The sequence below is a fragment of the Ceratotherium simum genome, chromosome 7 (genome assembly GCF_057802395.1).
Source record: "Ceratotherium simum simum isolate JZ-2026a chromosome 7, ASM5780239v1, whole genome shotgun sequence".
Lineage (NCBI taxonomy): Eukaryota > Metazoa > Chordata > Mammalia > Perissodactyla > Rhinocerotidae > Ceratotherium > Ceratotherium simum.
In genome coordinates this window covers 15,706,033-15,712,203 of record NC_141906.1, presented here as the reverse complement: position 1 = coordinate 15,712,203, position 6,171 = coordinate 15,706,033, and positions in this window count along the sequence as shown.

Sequence of the window (6,171 nt, the reverse complement as noted above, 5' to 3'; positions counted from 1 at the left end):
AAATGTCACTCAATCTTTGCAGGGTATCACCTCCAAAGTGGTACTACAAGTGCACCTTCAAAAGGCTATTTCATCACTCTGTCAAGCTGACAGCTTCTGTGTAGTGTAGTATGAAATAGGAAGAGTGGATCCTATGGTCATGTGATACTGTTGCACCTACTCTTGTGAAGGTTCCTGGGCCCAATAAAAATATTACGCAGGATTCGTGTTGGGGGATCAAACACTCTATTATACCCTCAGATGGTGGTGCTGGCTGAGGCCCTGAGGGCAGGAAGGCAAACCCATACCTGAAATATGTATTTACTCGAGTTAAAATGAATCACTGCCCCTTCTACTATAATCAACCTGCCATCAAGTGGCTGATTGGTCTCCTGGAAGAATGGTGCCATATTGGTGCCTCAGTGTTGGTCTCTCTTGATGGAAGGTTGGACAGAAGGAGGAGTAAACAGCGGTGAAGTTGCAACAAAGGCTCCCATAGGGAGTTCTGGGCTGGAATGACCCTTCGGAGGTGCCCTTCCTTGAGGCAAGGGAGCCTGACCTTTATTATCTCCCCCTTCCCCCCGTCACTGGCCAGTCACTGGAAGTGGCTACCCCCAAGGAGAAGGGCGTGACCTTGGGCAAGGCAACTTTCTTCAGTTGAGGGAGAGCAATTCTTGGAGAGATACTCATCTGAGAGCTATCAGCAAACTCTCACAGCAGGTGGAGGAATGAGTGCCTTAGTCCTGAAGGGGAGATCTAGGTATGCAGCGTACCACAGAATCCACCACAATAACTAAGTGGTAGGAGTTTCTGTTCTAAATTTGAGCTATTTCTAGGGGTTCTCAAATGGGGATGAGTTGGAGGAGGATAGAGAATTGTGATATATATCACCTGCCAAATTTCATAGCTGATTATCTGGGAGAATTCATTGAAAACTGCATATATTATTGTTTTATGGATATTTAACCAAACTTAGAGGTGATCCAACCAAAAAATTTCTAAACAGATCAACAAAAAGTTCAAAGAATGCCTTTATCACAAAATATCTGCCATTTATAAGATTCTGCTTGCTTTCTTTTAAAATCTTTATTGTTGTATAAATACATATACAACACATATCAAGAAGTTTTCTTTTTTTATTATTTTTTAATTATTATTTATTTATTTATTTTTAAATTTTTTGTTTATTGTGCTAACATTGGTTTATAACATTGCATAAATTTCCAGTATACATCATTATACTTCTATTTCTGCATGGATTATGTCATGTTCTCCACCCAAATACTGACTACAATCCATCACCACACACATGTGCCTAATTATCCCTTTAGCCCTCTTCCCTCCCCCGTTCCCCTCTGGTAACCACCAATCCAATCTCTGTCTCTATGTGTTTGTTTGTTGTTGTTATTATCTACTACTTAATGAGTGAGATCATATGGTATTTGATCTTCTCCCTCCAACTTATTTTACTTTGCATAATACTCTCAATGTCCATCAATGTTGTCACAAATGGCTGGATTTCATCGTTTCTTATGGCTGAGTAGTATTCTGTTGTGGGTATATACCACATCTTCTTTATCCATTCATCCCTTGATGGGCACTTAGGTTGCTTCCAAGTCTTGGCTATTGTGAATAACGCTGCAATGAACACAGGGGTGTGTGTATCTTTACGCATTGATGTTTTCGTGTTCTTTGGATAAATACCCAGCAATGGAATAGCTGGATCATATGGTAGTTCTATCCTTGATTTTTTGAGGAATCTCCATACTGTTTTCCATAGTCGCTGCACCAGTTTGCACTCCTACAAGCAGTGTATGAGAGTTCTCTTCTCTCCACATCCTCTCCAACACTTGTTGTTTCCTGTCTTGTTTTTATTTATTTATTTATTTGAGGGAGATCAGCCCTGAGCTAACATCCGTGCTAATCCTCCTCTTTTTTTGCTGAGGAAGACCAGCTCTGAGCTAACATCTATTGCCAATCCTCCTCCTTTTTTTTCCCCAAAGCCCCAGTAGATAGTTGTATGTCATAGTTGCACATCTTTCTAGTTGCTGTATGTGGGACGCGGCCTCAGTATGGCTGGAGAAGCAGTGCGTCGGTGCGCGCCCGGGATCCGAACCCAGGCCGCCAGTAGCGGAGCGCGCACACTTAACCGCTAAGCCACGGGGCCGGCCCTCCTGTCTTGTTAATTATATCCATTCTGACGGGCGTGAGGTGATATCTCATTGTACTTTTGATTTGCATTTCCCTGATAGTTAATCATGCTGAACATCTTATCATGTTGGCCGTCTGTATAACTTCTTCGGAGAAATGTCTGTTCAGGTCTTTTGCCCATTTTTTAATTGGGTTGTAGCTTTTTTGTTGTTGAGATGCATGAGTTCTTTATATATTTTGGAGATGAACCCCTTATCAGATGTATGGTTTGCAAATATCTTCTCCCAATTGTTAGGTTGTCTTTTTGTTTTGTTGATGGTTTCCTTTGCTGTGCAGAAGCTTTTTAGTTTGATGTAGTCCCATTTGTTTATTTTTTCTATTGTTTCTCTTGCCTGGTCAGACATGGTGCTTGAAAATATGTTGCTAAGACCCATGTCGAAGAGCATACTGCCTATGTTTTCTTCTAGAAGTTTCATAGTTTCAGGTCTTACATTCAAGTCTTTAATCCATTTTGAGTTAATTTTTGGGTATGGTGTAAGATAATGGTCTACTTTCATTTTTTTGCATGTGGCTGTCCAGTTTTCCCAACACCATTTGTTGAAGAGACTTTCCTTTCTCCATTGTATGTTCTTGGCTCCTTTGTCGAAGATTAGCTGTCCATAAATGTGTGGGAAGAGGTTGTTTTCGTACTATTTTAATTTTTGTTTTTTCTTTTCCATTAATACACGCTGTTCATAGATTTGTTAGCAATTCAATATTCTATTGTATTATTATGTCAATATTTTTATAATGACATTCTTTTTGTTTGGGGTATTTACTTATATCCAGTTTTTTACAATAATAAGTAGTATGGATATAAAAAATAGTTTTTAAAGTCTTTCTTCTTTTCTTCCTTGAAGTGGAATTAACAGGTATATTCCCATGTTACTTCTTAGAAAGGTTTTCCTAGTTTGCAGTACCTTAAGCAATGTTCAAGTGCCCGTTTACCCATTGTTATGCTAACATTGTATTTTTCTCACTTTTACTTTTCATAGTGGAGTGAATTGTTACCTCATCATTGCTTTGAATTCAGTTTCCTTAATGATTAGTGAAGTAGGGAATTTTCCCAAGTGTTTATTTACTTTTTGTACTTTTTGTTATTTATATCTTGTGGGTATTTATCGCTCCAAAAAAGGGTACTGATCTTTTCATATTTTTATCAGTCTCTTACATATCATAGATAATAAACTTTATTTGACATTTATTTTCAGTGGTAAATTTCAGAGAAATTTCATTGCTCTTTATTGTGAATTCACTTTTTAATTAAATATTTGGCTTTGTGTTTTATAGCATAAAACCCATTAACCTTGCCATTAACGATTTCTTTAAATACTTCAATATTCCAAAATTGATATCTTGTTTTCGTTACTTAAAAAAGGAGAATCTCTTCAAATAAAATGAAGAAAACAAGAATATTAATCATGAAATAAAAGACAATTATTAAGAAGAAAAAAAGAAGAAGAAGGGGCAGTTCAGGGACTATGTCACATTAGGGCAAACTCAGATAAATGGCTATTGCTCCCAAGTTCCTTTATGTGACTCTACTTGACACCATCCAGCCCTCCGTGTAAGCACGTCTCTGCGTAGCTGCCCCTGACTTTTCTGAAATGTCCACTTCTCTGTCCCAGTCTGTCTCAGTCCCGTTCCTGGAATCTACTCCCCACGACTGCAACTGTACCTGCCTTTGGCTTTCATCCCAATTGGTTACCTCAGTGACTACCAGTCACTGATTTCTCTCTGGATTTCAGATATCAGACTTTGCTCTTTGTGTGTTTGGGTAACTCTGCTCAAATCTCTTTGTAGTCTTTCCTCAATTGTGAACCCTCCTCACTCCCATACCACTCACCCACTCCCAGTGCCACCAGCTTCTGGGCTGTCCTATTCTCAGCTGCACCAGAATTTGAGGTGACAGACCATCTGCTCAAGGTGGCCATGTCTAGAGAAACAGTTTGTGATTTGTGCAGGCTGGACCGAAAAAACAGGGCAGTGCTGGAGCTGGCAGTGTAGCAATCAGAGTCCAATCAGAACAGGAGCCACTGTAGACACGTTAAACAGAAGGGATTTAATTCAGGGAATTTGTTACATGGCTGTTGGAAAGCTGGAAAAGAAAAAAGGGGAAGCTAGGAAAACCAGAGATTTATATTTCAGGAAGCAGCTACCACCTCTAAGACTGGGAGAGCAAAAGTGAAGAGGAGGTATGAACATCCTCCAGAGCTGCCACTGCTTCAGGGGCTGGGACTGCGGGGAGGGTGGGAGGTGGGGTGAGGTGTCACCCAACTGGTGCTCAGAACTTCGGGATTTGGGGATGCACTAGGAAGGGTTCTTGAGATATGGAGAGTTGCCTTGGTTCATGGTTTTAGGGCAGCGAAGTCTGACTGTTCTTTGTTTCCATGCTTAGATGAGGTGAAATTGCTTGTTATAGCCTTAAAATAAGCCCTCTTTTACTTGAGCGACCTTGGAGGAGGTCTCTGTTTTGCAAACAAAAAAGCCCTCCCAATCGCCTCTGAGTGGTCTTTCACCCAGTCCTCTTCCCCCACGTTTTCCTTCACCATGCTGACTCAACAGCCCCTTCCATTGGGAGTTGACTGCCAGAGAGTTTTGATCATTGCTGTCCTATGACATCACAGTGTTTTTAAATCCAGGAAACAGAAGTTCTGCAGTATTATCTTTTTCCTCTCAGAACACTAACATTTTTGTACGCTTCTTTTCGTGTGCATTTTACAATTATTTTGTATTTATAAAACTCATAATGCACCACTAATTAACATTGCATTAAATCTGTGAATGGGAAGTGATACTGTATCATTTGCTTAGTCTTTCCAGTTATGAGCAGGGATAACTCTCCATCTACTTTGATTTTCTTTTACTGTGTCATTAAGGTTTTGGAGTTTTCTTTATGGTTCTTGTTAGGTTGACCTTAAAATTCATAATGAAGATTTGGGGTCTTGGTTGTGAATGGATTGCTTTTTACACTTTTTGTTTCTGGCCATTGATTGTAACAACCATTTTAAAATCTGTTTGTTTCCTGCTGACCACTTGAGGAAATGAGGAATTGTCCGGTGTGAGAAGAGGTGCTTGGCAGAGAGGGATTTGTGTCTCTTGACAATGTTGGAGGAGTGCCTGGCCCTTCTGAGCCATGCGGATGGTGTTTATTGTTTTCCTCTATGAATAAGCCGGGTTAATTGACCTGTGCTGGGAATCCATGTCCTTAAACCCTCTGAAGGCACAGGCAGTACAGACCTTTGCTTTCAACATTTCTAACAATGAGAGCTGCCTGGGCTGCTTTGGGAAATATTGATTACTTGATATGAAAGACTGAACAATTATTTGGAGATTGGTTGCAAGTTTTCAAGCAATGGATTAAGGGTTGGTCTAAACAACGTTTTAACAATATGGTGTGCTTTGAAAATTGCATAAGTAGTATGTGTTCAGCATAGAAAAACGAGAAAATGCAGACAAGCTAAAAAAAAACAGAGAGAATGCCCATAATCTACCACTTAGAGATAACTACTGTTATTTTGGTGTCTTTTCTTCCAAGTGGTTTCCTGTGTCTAGTGTGTATAATTACACAAATAAACACGCACACTAACATATTCCCTAGTTTCTAAGATGTGCTTTCCCACATTTTAACATTTCTGAAATTGAGATGCAGCTTTACAATCAGTGATTAAATTTAATAAAGTACTTGTCTTCTCCCCCTAAAATAGCTATAACTAAATGTAGCCCACGGTATCTTAAAATCTAGAGAGAGATATTTTTTAATCAAATTTCTTATCTTCAGATAATTGTAAATTCATGTATAGTTGTAAGAAATAATACAGAAAGATCTCTGTACCCTTTTCTCAGTGTGATGGTTAATTTTATGTGTCAATTTGACTGGGCTAAGGGATGTCCAGGTAAAACATTATTTCTGGGTATGTCTGTGAGATGTTTCTGGAAGAGATTAGCAGTTGAATCAGTAGACTGAGTAAAGAAGATCATCCTCATCAGTGCAGGTGGGCA